The sequence below is a fragment of the Camelus ferus genome, chromosome 28 (assembly GCF_009834535.1).
Source record: "Camelus ferus isolate YT-003-E chromosome 28, BCGSAC_Cfer_1.0, whole genome shotgun sequence".
NCBI lineage: Eukaryota > Metazoa > Chordata > Mammalia > Artiodactyla > Camelidae > Camelus > Camelus ferus.
The window spans coordinates 9,243,119-9,258,903 of NC_045723.1; the positions used below are offsets into that span (position 1 = coordinate 9,243,119).

The 15,785-nt window shown below is 35.7% G+C and overlaps 1 pseudogene; it reads left to right on the forward strand.

The window, feature by feature from the left end:
- The first annotated feature begins 2,543 nt into the window (after positions 1-2,543).
- LOC102518867 lies at positions 2,544-4,447 on the forward strand (annotated as a pseudogene).
- The last annotated feature ends 11,338 nt before the right edge of the window (positions 4,448-15,785 follow it).

Sequence of the window (15,785 nt, forward strand, 5' to 3'; positions counted from 1 at the left end):
TATATTTAAATATCCATACTTATAAAGAATTGTGCATTTAAGATGATTCCTATCAAAATACCCATGATAATCTTCACTTATTTAGAACTAATTATTTCAAAGTTATAGGTAATGAAAAAGATCATATGTTGCCAAAGCAATCTCAAAAAATAAAATAAAGTTAAATCCAGTTTTATAATTATTTCTATACTTACACTGTACTACTATGCCATATTAATTAATGCAATGTGATACTGAATCAAATACAGACACACAGATCATTGGAAAGAATAGAACAAACAGGTATAAACCCTCATTGCCGATGGTAATTTAATCAATTAAAATGAAAGCAAGATTAATCAATAAAGGAAAAACATCCTCTTCAATAATTTGTGCTAGGGAACCTGAGCAATTAAATGAGAAATTATGCTGTTTCCTCACATTGTGTATGGTCCATGAGCACAGAATATCTTCCTTTTATTTTTGTCTCTTTAAATTTCTTGTATCAGCAGTTTAGAGATTTTGTATTTAGCTGAATTTCTTCATTTGTTAATATTTTCCTAGGTATTTTATTATTTTTGATTCAATTGAACATACAAATGCGTCCCTAATTTCTCTTTCTGATAATAATAATTTTTTAGTATATACAAATTCAATTGATTTTGTACTCTGCAAGTTTACTAATTTTGTTCATTTTTATTAACAGTTACTTGTGGAGTCTTTGGCATTTTCTATACATAAATAATTATGTTATTTACCAACAGAGACAAGATTGCTGCTTCTTTTCCTTGTAGGATGACTTTTATGTCTTTTTCTTGACTAAGTGTTAGACTAGTGCTTCTGATAGTGTAATTTAGCACTGGTGAGAATGAGCTTCTTTTTCTTATTACTGGTCTAGAGGAAATGATTCCTGCCTTTTAACATTCAGTATGATGTTAGACAGAGCTTTTTCTATTATGGCTTATATTATGTTTAGTTACTGTCTATCTGTAGCTAATTGTTTAAGAACTTTTAATAATAATGTTCATTTAAATTCAGTCAATGTTTTTCCTACATCTACTGAGTTTATTATTTTAAGTTACTCTGTTTTTTAAGGGAGGATATCACATTTATTGATTTACATATATTAAATCACATTTCTGTATCAGAAATAAATCTCATTTAATCATGATTCTTAATATTTATAAAGTGTAGAGAATTCAAATTGCTAATATTTCAATTAGGATGAAATATACATATAAATGCTGAAGGAAAATTTTACACTGTATCTTGAGAACATATTTATTTCGTTCAGTATATTTTACCTCTCATTTTGAGTTTGGCTTATGTTAAAACAAATTCTTTCTAAATAAAGAAAAAAGGATTTGTTGGAACTGGATTTACTATAGTTTACTAACACTGAACATCGTACTTATTTACAATACGCACAAAACACTAGGCTGAAAATGACAAAATATAGCAAAAATGTCATCTGTTTCCAAGAATAGACAGAAATTGCTTCATAAAATGTAATTAGGTCATATTTTTTAACCTACCCACATTTATTGGGTATTTGTTGTTGTTGTCTTGTTGATGTTAGTTTGTTTACATATATCTTTGATAATTTACTTATTTTCCACTACATGGAGGCACTGGGAATTGAAACCAACCTTCATTTAAATGTAATTATAAACAAATTCTGGAACAATAAGCAGAAGCCAAAAGAATCTGGATTATAAAGAGGACTAGGATATTTATATTTCTAGGGACTGAAAAAATTCTCATGGAAGAAAACCAAAACTTAATTTTATGTTTGCAGTAAGGTAGCCAATTGTGCAAATTTAAGTTTCAATATTACATTGTATCATTTTTACTTATAACACTGAATTAAAAAAGTTATGTTTAAATTTCCCAATCTTTGGGATTGCCTTAGTGTATGTAGATTGATGTAATTTTAATCTAATTTTATTTCATAAATATTTACCATGTATTCAAAAACATGCCAAATAAATTGATGTACATTCATAGCTCTTGAAAACACGGCTACTTAATGTAAAATAACCAGATAAATAACTACTTTCACATTCAAATTAATTTAGGTTGTACTTTAATCAAAAACAATAATGGAATATTTTAACCATTTTTGTACAGGTTTGAGACACATTTTGGCTTCAAATTCATAAACATTATAAAATATTTAGTTTGTGGAGTATTTATTTAAACTCTGTTCACCAATCTGTTATGAGTTTGTGTGAGAAAGGAAGGAAATCAGGTTCATTTCATGGACCCCAAAATTAATTTATTTAAAAGATTTTGTGGGAAAAATATTTGCAGGTCACACTATAAAAACAAACAGCCTATATTATATTTTACACTAACTGGATGAATGAGAAGTAAACGCTGGCCAAATGTGCCACTCAGATTGCTAGGAGACCAGACAGATTGTGATGTCACAGCTACTCAGGCTGTGAGCCACTGTGATGGCCTAGGCAGTCTGTGTGTGCAGGCCTGCCAAAGCAGCATTTGAAGCGGCAGTGCCAAAACCATGCAGATTAGAAAAGTGGCTGAAGAAAGAGGTAATTGAGATGTCACATGTTTCTTCAGAAATTCAAGATGTGTCTCCTAAAAATGCATCAGAAAACTCCAGTAGACCTCCATTGTGTGATCACACATTCGCTAGGGACTTGGACTTGAGGTCTGTGATTGAAGAAAATGCTTTTCAGGCTTTGTCTGAGGGATCCTTGACAAAAAGTCCATGTTACACATTTTCTGTCTCTGAACCAGATGAAAACGATGATTTTCTTTCTCTGACCTTCCCAAGAAAACTCTGGAAACTGGTTGGAAGTGATCAATTTAAATCGATTTGGTGGGATGAGAGTGGAACCTTGGTAGTGATTGATGAAGATCTCTTCAAGAAAGAAGTTCTGGAGAGAAAGGCCCCTTTCAGAATATTCAAAACTGGAAGTCTGAAAACTTTAGTTAGACAGCTCAACCTTTATGGGTTTAGGAAAGTGCAGCAGAACTTTCAAAGATCTGCTTCTCCAGCTGACTTTCTGGCAGAAGGAAAACAAGTCTCCACTTTAAGCAAGGTATTAAAAAAAATTGGTTACCATGTTGTGACATATATTGAGTTTAATTTTGTACACCAATCTATGGAAATATACATGTAAAACTAGATCTTGGAAATTATATACAACTGATAATGCTAAAATTATTTATGTATTTATTTATTATTGATTTATTGCTTTGTTTGTTTGTTTACTTATTTACTTATTTACTTACTTATTTACTTACATATTTATTTATTTTTCCAAAAAAAAAAAAAGAGGACAGTTTGTGCATTAAGTATTCACGTTTATGAGAAACTGTGCTAGGGCCTTTGAATCTTATCAGAACTCAGAATAAAGCTATTAAAACCTGGCATTCGCCATTGCTGCAAGTGCGAACATTTTAAACTTGAGGGCTAAAATATTTAAATGTGTATATGCCAATAAGTAATTTCAAAAAATAATCAACAATGTATATATTTTGATGACATTATCTTTGTGTAGTAACCTTGAAATCTGAGGTTTGATAGGTGAGGCTTATTGTAGTCTTGTTTCTTGGTTTAAAATATTACTAAAATCTTTCTCCTTTTGTTGTAGTTGCAGTTCTACCATAACCCACATTTTAAACGAGGCTGTCCTCAGCTTCTAGTGAGAATAAAAAGAAGAGTCGGGATTAATGTTGCTTCTGCGGTATCTTCATTAGCTCAAGATTTCAACAAGAAGCATTTTAAAGCAGGGGGGTAATGAGGATACTAATAATTGTGGTTTGGGGGCGGGCACTAGTGGAGCGAGTGTATTGTCAACCTCCGAAAATTTAAATGTGCCTTTCATAAGGAAGCCCTCAACCAGTCAGAGAACCCTTAATACAGCTACCCCAATTAGAAATGATTTTTCTCCTCCATCATCAATGTCCGCTAGACCATCAGAACAAACTGCAGTGGATCAACATGCTATTTTAAATCAGTTGACCACATTTCACGTGCACTCACAAAGCAGCTACACTCAAGCAAATGGCCGCATATTGAATTTCATTACAACTGCGACGTCTACTTCTCAGTACCGCATCGTATCTCCCGTACAGAGCAGTTACGTTGGACTGGTGGTGGAACCGTCTACTTTTCCAACTAGATACCCCGATGTATCAGCCAATGGGTTTTACTTTTCTAACCTGCAACCAGCAGGCAACTTATGGTTCCAAATGCCAATGATAGCTCACACCTCTGTTGCCTCAGTTTCAAGGCCAACCCATCAACCATCTTCAGGGTGTGAACGTCATCCAAATTACAACTGATCTACCAAAGGACTACCAGATTATGCAGGATAACATAGATTAAAGTTGATGTTAACAAGTAGCAAAATACTTGCAGTTCTCTTATGTGAGCAATAAAAGTGCACGTGGACCTGTATTTGCCTTATTTTTCTAAAATAGTGTTAAGAGTAAAACGGTAGGCAAAGCTATCTTTTTTTAACCTAGATGTTTGATTGATATGATGACTTGATGTAATCATTTGGGAGTAAAGTTAAATAATTTCTTGCAAGGAAGAAGAGAAAATGGGAGGATTTGGAGAACACATTTAAATATTATTATACATTAAGGAGTTAATATCCAAAATATATGTGAAACTCCTAGACTTAACAATAAAAAAAGGCCAAAGAACCCACATAAACAAAGGTCCAGAGGCTCTGAATAGACACATTTGAATAGGTTTTTGAAAGAAGAGACATAGTTGAGCAAACAACATATGAAGCTACTCCAAAATTTCAGAGCCACAAGTTATTGGGAATACAATAAACCACAAATGAATTATCACCTCACACCTGTCAGAATGGCTCTGAACAAAAAGCAAACTAATACATGTTGGTGAGGATATGGAGAAAAGTAAAACCTTGAACACTTTTGATGGGAATATAAGTTATCGGTTCCACTGCATATATGCATCACAGTATCCTCATCCATTTTCCTGTCCAGGGATGTTGGGTTGATTTAATGTGTTGTGGGGGCAGTAAAATAAAAGGATGCTTTTATTCTATCGAATGATTTCCCTGCATCTATTGAGATGATTGTGTGAGCTTTATCTGTCATTCTATCAGTGTGGCATGTCACACTTAGTGATTTGAATATTTCAAAGCATTCTTAACTTCCTTGCTCACCGTGTATGATCCTTTCAATGTATTGTTGAATTCATTTTGCTTGTGTTTTGTTGAGAATTTTGGCACATGTGCACATCAGGGATATTGTTCTAAGTTTTTTGTGCATTGTCCTTTCTGACTTTGCTATGTAAATAAAGCTGGCTTCATAAAACATGTTTGGAGACTTTCCCCCCTTCACATTCTTGGAAGAGTTGGAGAAAGATTGATCTTAAATTGTCTACCAATGTATGACAGAATTCACCACGCAAGGCATCTTATGGACTTTTTCCTGGTTTGTAGGTTTTGGTTCCTGATTTACTCACTCATAATATTGGTCTAATTAACATTTGTAGTTTTTCATAGTTCTTTATAGGTAGATGAATATTTCTAGGAATCCATCTTTTGTTCTAGGTCATCTAAATGTTTGGTTAATAATTATCCATGGTAATTTCCTGTGATTCATTGCATCCCCGTAATATCAGTGGTGATGCCTCCTCTTTCATTCTGAGTTTTATTGAGTCTTTATTTTCCTAGACTATGTATTGTCCATATCATATTTTTTGTAAAACATCAAAATTATATTTCCTTCTCCTTTGTTCCTTCCTTCTTTCCATCCTCTTCCTTTCTCTTTCTTCCTTCCTCTTCCTTTCTCTTCCTTCCTCTTCCTTCTTCCTTTCTTTCTTTCTTCTTCTTCCTTTCTTCCTTTCTTCCTTCCTTTCTTTCTTTCCTTCCTTCTTTCTTTCTTTCTTTCTTTCTTTCTTTCTTTCTCTATTTCTTTCTTTCTTTCTTTCTTTCTTTCTTTCTTTCTTTCTTCTTTTCTCTTCCTTCCTTCCTTCTTTCCTTCCTTCTTTCCTTCCTTCTTACCTTCCTTCCTTCTTTCCTTCGTTCCTTCCTTCCTTCGTTCCTTCCTTCCTTCCTTCCTTCCTTCCTTCTTCCTTCCTTCCTTCTTTCCTTCCTTCCACCCCATTTTTTTCTTGATCCTTGTGTTATTTGATCTCCTCTCATCCTTTCCATTTTCTTCTTATTATTGAATTTCTCCTAGATCCTGGAAGTGTAAAGTTAAGTAGCAACAATCTTTGTATTATATAATATATTAATTTAATACTCTAAAATTCCCTCTAACCACTTATTTCACAGTGTCTCATAGGATTTAGGGTGTTGTGTTTCCTTTTTTATTTCTTCATTTTTTTGATATTCATTTTGATTACTTGACTATCCTATTGTTTATAAGAAGAGTGTTGTTTAATTTTAACATGCCTGTAATTTTAATTTAAACTTTCCTCTTGTTATTAATTTCTAGTTTTATTCTACTGTGGTGAGAAAAATTATTTGCTATTACTGTAATCTTTATTATTATACAGTATCCTCCTTTAACTCACAGGTTAATTTTTACTTATAAGCTATTTGTGTGAGTGTTGCCACCTGTATTCTCTTTTGCCTGCCATGTGGATGCAATATCTCTCTGCACTTTGAGCCGATCTGTTTCTGTAAATCTCAGATTTGTCTCTGTAGACAGCATACGTTTGAGTCTCCTTTACTTGGTCCATTAGAATCTACATGCTGTTTTCACAGTGGCTATGCCAATTTACATTTCCCACAAAGAGAGCACAAGTGTTTCACTTTTCCACAGCCTCTCGAGCATTTGCTCCCTCTTGCATTCTTGACGACAGACCACTCTAACCAGCGTGAAGGGTTTATCACTGTTTTTTGATTTGCTTGTCTGAGATAATTTGAGATATTGAGCACATTTTTATGTGTTTATTTCCCCTTTCTCTTGATTTCTTTGGAGAAACATCTATTGAAGTTGTCTTCACATTGTTTAGTCAGGTTTATCCTCTAATCAGTAGCATGGGTCCCTAATAGTTTGAATATTAATCCGCAATCAGATATATGGTTTGTCAAAGTGTTCTCACTCATTCCAGAGGTGGCTTGTTTATTTTGCTGATTATTTCTTTGGTAGAATTTTTATCTGGCTCTTGGGTCAGGGCAATACTTACCACATAAAGCAAGTCTGGAAGCGTTTACATTTCTTCCTTTATTTTTTGCAAAGTTTGGAAACATTTATTACAATATTTGGTGAAAATTATAGTGAGATTATTCTATCACGTGTTTTGACATACTGTGAGGTCTTCCATGAATGATTGGACCACCTTGCTCTTTGGAGATTTTCTATTATTTCATGATTCAGTCTTGGTGTGTCACGTTTTGGGGGATTTAGCCATTTGTTCTAGGTTATCCATTTTTTTGTCTTATAAGTTTTTCTAATAGTTTCCTGTGATCCTTTGATTTTTGTGTCATGAGTTATAATATATTCTATTTTATATACAATTATTCTTATTTGAGAACTCTTTTTTCTTTCTGAATCTATCTAAAGTTGCATCTATTATTATTTTTTTCAGCAATATCATCTCTTAGTTTACTTTTTATTGTCTGTTGTTTTACTAACCTTTATTTCATTTAAAATTTCAGTGTTGGATACATCCTCCCTCCCGTTCATTTGTGTTTGATTCATTGTTCTTCTACTTCTCTGAGGTATATATTTAGGTAGTGAATTTGAGATTTTCCTTTCAGTGAAGGTGTTTTCACTATAAATTTCCCACTTTGAACATTTTTCACTGCATCTCATAGTGTTTAGCATGTTTATCTCTGTTTTCCTGTGTCTGTGTTAGTGTGTGTGTGTGTGTGTGTGTGTGTGTGTGTGTGTGTGTGTGTGTGTGTGTGTATTAAGATACTGGTTTATATTCCTGTGGGTTACATCTTTGACCCAGAGCTTGCTCAAGCATTTCTGCTTTAATTCCACATATTTTTGAATTTTCCAATTTTCATCTTCTTCTTGCTTCCAGTTTTACAATATTGTTGTCAAAATTGATACTTAGGATGATTTTAATGTTGGTAAAATTCCTGAGTCTGCTCAGGAATTTTAATTTAAACTATCCTGAGGAATGTTTCACATGAGTTTGAGAAGGCATAGACTTTGTTGTTGCATGGCAACTTCTGAATGTCTGAAGATCCATTACGATATGGTCTACTTAAAGTCCCATATTTCCTTATTGTTTTTTCTTTCTGGACGATGAAGCCATTGTTGACAGAAGATTTTGGATGTCCCCTGCTATACTTTCATTGTTTGCTTCTGGTCTCTTTATGTCTTCAGTTTTTGATCATTGTATTTAAGTGCTCCAATGTTGCGTGGGTACATACTTATAATTGTTAATCCTCTTGATGATCTATCCCCTTTATCATTGTCTGTTAACGTTGTTTGCCCCTTTTTATAGATTTTGCTTTAAAATTTATTTTTTTTCTGATAGAACTGTAGACACTGCTGCCATCTTTGATGGACACCTTCATGAATATCTCTTTCTGGCTCTTCCCATTAATTCTATGTGTGTCATTGAAGCTGAAGAGGAACTTGTGTAGGCAGCATAGTGTTGAGGATAATTTTTGTCTTATTTTTTGTTTTCATTCTTGTAGCATCATCTGACTCTTAATGAGATAATTTAATCAATTTATTTTTTAAGTAAATCTTGACAAGAAAGATCTTACTATGGCCACCTTGTTTTTTTATGGCTATGTTTTAGATCTTTGTTTCTCTTTTCCCCTTTCATGCTGTCTTCCTTTATTCTTTTAGAATTGATAGTTTTCTGTGCTGGTATACTTAAATTCTCTTCTCTTTTGTTAGAGAGTACCTGTCATTTCTTTGGACTGCCTTGTCCTTGATATTAAGTGAACACTTTGTAGATATGTCTATTTTAAGCTGATTAAAACAAACCTGACTTTGCATGCAAACACCAGAACTTGTCTTACCCCTTTCCAAGGAGGGTGTTGATTCCACCCCACTGTGGCAGCCCTCTGCAAGAGCCTATGTAGTCTCAATTTTCCCTATTGTAAAGTTATCATCATGAAAATTCCATACAATTAGTGTAATAAGAGCAAAATCTAACACTTTGGCTTTTAACCTTGAGTCCTGAATTAATGATTAACACATGACCGTGTTACAGTACTGTGGTATTCCTAACTTTATTTTATCCCTACTTTTACCAATGCATTGCACACTTTCATTTTGTGTATGTTATTAATTTTCTTCCTTTTGTATCAGCTTTAAGAACCCATTACAGCATTTATTCTAATACAGGTGTAATTATCATCAACTCCCACGGCGTTTGGAAGGAGGGTTGTGTGTGTATAGATGTTTTTCTCTTGCCTTTATTATGGAAAGTCAACTTTGCAGAATATTTTGGATTGCTGTTTTGTTTCCCTTTTGGTACTTTTGATATAACAGCTTACATCCTCCTGCCTTCAAAGATTCTTGGTGAGAAGTGTGTTCATCACCATCTGGAGGTCCCCTTGCTAAAAGGAGTATTTCTCTTGCTGCTTTAAAGGGTGGAAAATAAAACCCCTGTCGAGTTTGTAGTTTTCTATTCTAATTGAACCCTTGTCTTGAGTTTAGACTGTTCTTTTCTGATAGAGCTTATTTGGAAAACATATTATTGGATTAAAATTATGGATTTGATTGCTCATTTGCTTCATGAACTCGCATCTCCAAAATCTTCACAAGTGTGGGAGGTTCTTAGAATTTATTTCTCTAGATATGTTTCCTTCTGCTTCAGCCTTACTTCCCCTTTTCAGAATCCATCATGTTGGTGGGTAAATTGATTCCCTTAATGGCCCATAAATTGATGGACTTTCTTTATTTCCTTTCTTTCTTATATCCATTGTTCTGTCCCTTTGTTGGTTTCATATGTCCCTCACTCCTCATGATGCTTTTAGGCTTCCATAGTCATCTGTACGTTTGAAGAAGCAGTAACCCCTTCCAGAATATAAGCACTCACTTCAGTAAGGAGAAACATTCACCTGCAGTTTGAGCCACATTGGAACTCACTGTAACACCAAGTGGCATGGGCTGTGGTAAGATGTGATGTCTCAGTGACTCTGAATGCTGAGGCCCAAAGTGTTGACACCTGGAACCCTTGGCAAGCACTGTGCAGGTTTTCTGAAGCTGCAAGAGATATTGTCCTTAGTAAAGCCTCCTTTCCCATCAAGTAGGGAACAGTCCATGCTATTGTAATCGCCAGAGAATGTGGAGAGCACACACCTCTGTGGCAGCCCTCTACAAGTGCCTAGGAAGTGGCTTGGGCCAGTTCCAGAAAACCTGTTAAAAATAAGGGCCAGGCCTAGGAAGTAGAGTCTTGGGCATTTGTGGACACACTGACAGTTTTGAGGCCCCATCTCTCAGCATGCCCCTCTTGGCTCCAGGGTTTCCAGAAGGGTGTGTGCTTGGCATTAAGTGCCGATAAACAGAGTAAGTTGAGTACCATATAGATGCAGTCAGAAGGGCTATTTGCATATGAGATCTGTTGTCAGACCAATGACAGGAGAGAGGGCTTGATCCAAGCCCAGAACAGCTGGAAAGTCCCTGGTTATTGACACGCATTCCTATGAATACATGGTTTTGCCACACTCACACAGTGAGGGTCAGGTATAGCAGTGTGCAGCTAATGGGGCTAGATGTGTGTGAGCCCTGAGGGACTGGTCAGTGGTAGGAAACAAAGCCAAATTTGGGTCCAGAAACTCCTGTGCAGATCCTGTCTGTCAGTGTGTGCTTTTGTTGACAGGATCTCCCCAGGGGCTTGCCCATGGCCGAGGAAGCCAGGGACAAGATTTGGGACAGGGGCTTGTGTGTATATAGATGAAAGGGCTCAATTCAAGTAGTCATGGTCCTGGGCGGGAATGAGTAGTGATATTTATAAATCTCTGCTCTTAGGCAACTTTGGGGTACTTGGCTACCAATATGCACTTTAATGGCTGCATTGTCTCACTGTTGGTGTCTTATAGGTAATAGAGGCCAGTGATGAGAGTCAGGATCATTGTGTGTATGTGCAAATCTAGGGAGATTATCCTAAATTTCATGCATGGCTGAGGAGAGCTCTCAGAAGTTTCTAGGATGTAATCTTGCACTCATGCTGACTCAGAGGCTTTGGTTGGCTTCCCCTGTGGATCATGGTTTCCCAAAGAGCATGGGGTGCCCGGTGGCTGGTGTCTGTTAACACAGATTTCTGTGGAGTGAAACCGAATGGAATCTGCTTGGACTACATGGCACCCACTTTGACACTGAATGGCTAAACATTCTACCTTTGTTCTTCCTTTTTTCTAGCTGTCTCTATACATCCCAGCCTTGGGTGGATCCTCCTGGTGATGCCCTGAATGCCTAGGGAGTCTAGCCATATACTCTGCTCCTTCATTTCTATTTAGAAGGCATTCTGTTAGCTGGATAGTGCCCACTTGCCACCGAGTAGTGCTGTCCTGCAGGATGGGAGGATGTGACCAAATGAAGCTGTTTGTCCTTCCCTTTATGAATCGTTATTCCTATATATGGTGTTCTTCTGTGTTACTAGATTTTCTCTAATTCAAACCCTGAGCTGTTTCTCCTCATAGGGAATTGATTAAATTTTGATATTTGGGTGGCAAAGGGGAGTTTGGGGCCTCTTAATTCACCATCTGATTGATGTCAGAGACACCCCGGTGAGGCTCTGCTTGTCTCAGCTCTGTAAGCCAAGAGAGAACCTGAGAGCTTTCCTGTTCTCCCAGGGGACTTTTCTAAAGTGTCCCAATTTCTGTGCTTTATGCCGTCCCATGAGATTTGAGCTGGTTGCTGATATCCTATTGTATCTTTTAGGAATGCACATTCCTTCTGCAGAGAATCATGTGTGATCGGTGAGTTGCCATTGTGACATCTGCGGAGTAGCACGGGGCACCAGGCAAAGTGACATTCAAGTATTTTATATGGCATGTGGAATATTGTAGTTGAGTTGGTCCTCAGGGCAGTCTCCTCCAAGAATTTAATTGGGCTTCTGGTAGAGTCTACAAGATGGCTAATCGGATCTGCAGCCAGTTATTAAGATTCATGTAACGGCTGCCAGAGGACTCCACTGCCTTTTCCTTGCTGTTAGTTGTCCTAAGACAATTTGTCTGTTCAAGCCCCCTCAAAGTTCTGGGTGGAGCAAGAAAGATGTGGGTTTCTTTGGAAGCATCCCCTAAGGGTGAGGAAATCACACTTCACTCTAATTTTCCTCAGTGGGAGAAATTTTAGTCTAAAGGCTTCTCTGTTGGCACTGAGCTATGCTATATTGCAGAAGGGATCATTCATTAAAGTGAAACTCTTCTTACTCTTATCAGCATGTGTAATCTCAGATATATTTTTCCTCCTCCAGACGCTGGAACTTCTCAGCTGCCTCACCAATCTCTTATTGATCTTCTCATGCATAGGTGGGTGTGAAAATGTGTATATTTCAGGGTGGAGTTTAAAAGGTTAGAACATCTTGTCTTACCATTTGCATATATGAGCTCTTAGCAAATATTTTGGTACTAACTTCCAATGATTATCTCATTGATGACTTAATCATCTATGTTCTCACTCTAGTTCTCTGATAGATGAGTATCCTTTTAAAATCATCCGTATTAATATTTGAAAATCACTTTTGAAGAAGCAAAATAGCATCATTTGTAATATAATATCTAGAATTTTACCTAAAAGTGTGGTTTAGAATTTAACATCTCACTTTAGCTTTACTTATTGTTAAAAAATAAACATTTAGTTTTCTGCTTAAATAGCATTATTTTCCAGTGTACATTAAATAGAAACTCAAGCAGTTGAACTTATTAACTCCCCTGATTTTACTACCAAATTATATTTCCTTTGGTAACTGATGTTATATTACTAATTTTATATGTCTCATGTATTTCCTAGGAATGCACAGACTTGGACAGTTGTTTGTATCTAAAAGAGCTCAGGGCCAAAAAATAAATTTAAAATTAAGAACCCAAAGCCATTAGAACCCCAAGGAATACAATGCAGCTCCTGTCAATGACCCTAAAGAAATACAAATCTTTGAGCTTCAATAACAACTCATTTAAATAAATGTCATAAATTCATTCAACTAGGTAAAAGGAGAAGAGTCATAGAAAACAAAATGAACAATAATCAGAATTAAAAATGAGAATATCAATAAAACTTTAGAAACTATTTTTTAAGTACTAAATAGAACTTCTGACAGAAAAAAATATACAACTGAAATGAAAATTTTATTAGAGATGTTAGCAGACTTTTTCAGTCAAAATGAAGAATCAGTTAATTAGGAATAAAAAATTGATATAAACTTATCAGCTCAGTTGAGTGGGAAAAAAGAAAACAAAAATAATAACAAAAACAGAACGAAACAAAACAAAGAAAAAAACCCTGTGACTTAAGGAACACTACCCAACAGTGTACTATACAGATTGCAGATTTCCCAAACTAAAAGTTAGAAAAGGGGTAGACCCCGTATCTGAAGACCAAGTGACAAAATCTCCTCAAATCTGAGAAAAACAAATGGACATGCAGATGTAAGATCAAACAACTACAAATATTACAGAGTACCACACTGAGGCACATTATAATCAATTTTTCTAAAAGCAAATACTAAAAGAGAATCCTTAAAGCAACACACAAAAATAATTCATCACCTAACTTGGACCATTCTTAAACAAATCAGTAGATTCAGGGTGGAAACTGCTCAAGTCAGAGGGAAATGAGATAATATATTCAAAATGTTAAAAATAAAACAAACAAACAAACAAACAAACCATCACTGCTAACCAATTATTTTAAACTATTATCCAAATATTAAGGGAATTATGATATTTCCGGCTAGCCAAATGTGGGGAAAGTTCATTAGTCAAAAGTACAGTTTAGCTACATGGAAAGACGTGAACAATTTAGTAGCCATATTTTTAGGATTCTTTACCTTTCTCTTTCTAACATTATTTTGTTGTTGTTTTATTTTTGAGTTAGATTAATTTTACAATGTTGTGCAAATTCCATTGTAGAGAACAAATTTTCTGTTACACATGGACATACACATATTGTTGTCACATTTTCCTTCTCTGTGAGTTACCACAAGATCTTGTATATAGTTTCCTGTGCTATACAGTGCAACCTTTCTTAAGTATTCTGCATATGCATGTCACTATCTACAAATTTTGAAATCTCACTCTGTCTCTTCACAACCCCAACCCCCTTGGCAACAACAAGTTGGTGTTCTATGACTATGAGTATGATTCTGTTTTGTATTTTATTTTCCCCTTAGATTCCACATATGAGCAATCTCATATGGCATTTCTCTTTCTGTTTTTGCCTTTTTTTCCCTTAGAATGAGATTCTCCGGGGATATCCATGTTGCTGCAAATGGTTTATATTGTAAGTTTTAAAGCCTGAATAGTATTCCATTGTATAAACGTAACACATCGTCTTTATCCAGTCATCTGCTGATGGAAATTTAAGCTGTTTCCATGTCTTGGCTTTTGGAAATAGTGCTGCTATGTACATTGGGGTGCAAGTGTCTTTTTGAAGTAGGGATCCTTCCGGACATGTGCATCTTATTAGATTTCTTCTCTTTCAAATCCCCACTGTCAGTTCATTACTTCCATTTGTTTGGAAGAGGGCGATGGGCATCAATCTCCTCTGTCAGTATCCTGCAGAATTGAGGTATCATCAGGGTATTCTTCTAATGGAAGGAATGAACAAGATAATACTTATTGTGGGGGCTTTTAGAAAAGTACTTTTGGCCCTTTTACACAAAAGATGAACAGAACAATGTATAAGACAAAAAAATTAAATATAGTCCTAGAGCAGGGAGAAGATTACCTGACATAACCCTGAGAAAATAGATCTTGGATGCTGTGGAATCCAAGGAATCATATCAGAGAGCCAACTTGAGATTCTCAACATGACTTCAAGAGTGTGCTCATTGGAGTCACCTAACACAGGAACCTGGCTGCTTACAACTTGGAGGGATGATGGGATAAAACCACCTATATCTCAAATCAAAGTACATCATTCAGTGTGAATTACTGCACAGGTCTCCACTGGGATGCAGTCTGAATACCCAAAGACATTTGATTTATTAAGAAACAAGAAATGGCCCTGGAGAGGATGTTTACAGGGAGAGATCCACAGGCTCCTGCTGTTTCATTTTACAGTGACATCTGGTGCAAGTTGCTGGGCCCGTCTGGTAGCAAGCTCTCCGGTTAAAAACCTGAGGGGCAAAGTGCATAAGCACAAATATCTTAATATTTTAGCTCTCAGTAGACTTTTGTAATTAGGAATCTTGCTTCTGAGAACTTGTCTTGGAAGAGCTGAGAGAATTCCATCCCGGTATCACTTGCTCTATGTGAGAGATTTTAAAGGTCTATAATCAGAGGTATTGTGCTTTTGTGGGAAACTGGAACATGAGTTTTCACAAATACTGTCATTATTACCTGTGGCAATGGACTTTAATTAATTTGCCCATCTTTAGGGTTGGCCTGCAAGGAAAGGCTATATAGTGTATTGTTTCAGGTGTTTGATGTTTGGAAAAGGCAAAGCTATAGAGAAAAGCTAAAAGATTAGTGGCTATCGTCTGATGATGCAAATGGGGGATTTAGAATGCTTGGAGCAAAGACAATGTTTTAGGGCAGTAGACGTTTTTCTGTGTGATACTCTAACAGTGAATCATAGCATTATGCTTTGTTTCAAAATCCACACTACACAACAAAACAAGGAGTGAAGCAGAACTAAAACTACGAATGCTAGTTGATATTAATGTATCACAATTTGTTCATCAATTAAACAAATGAACT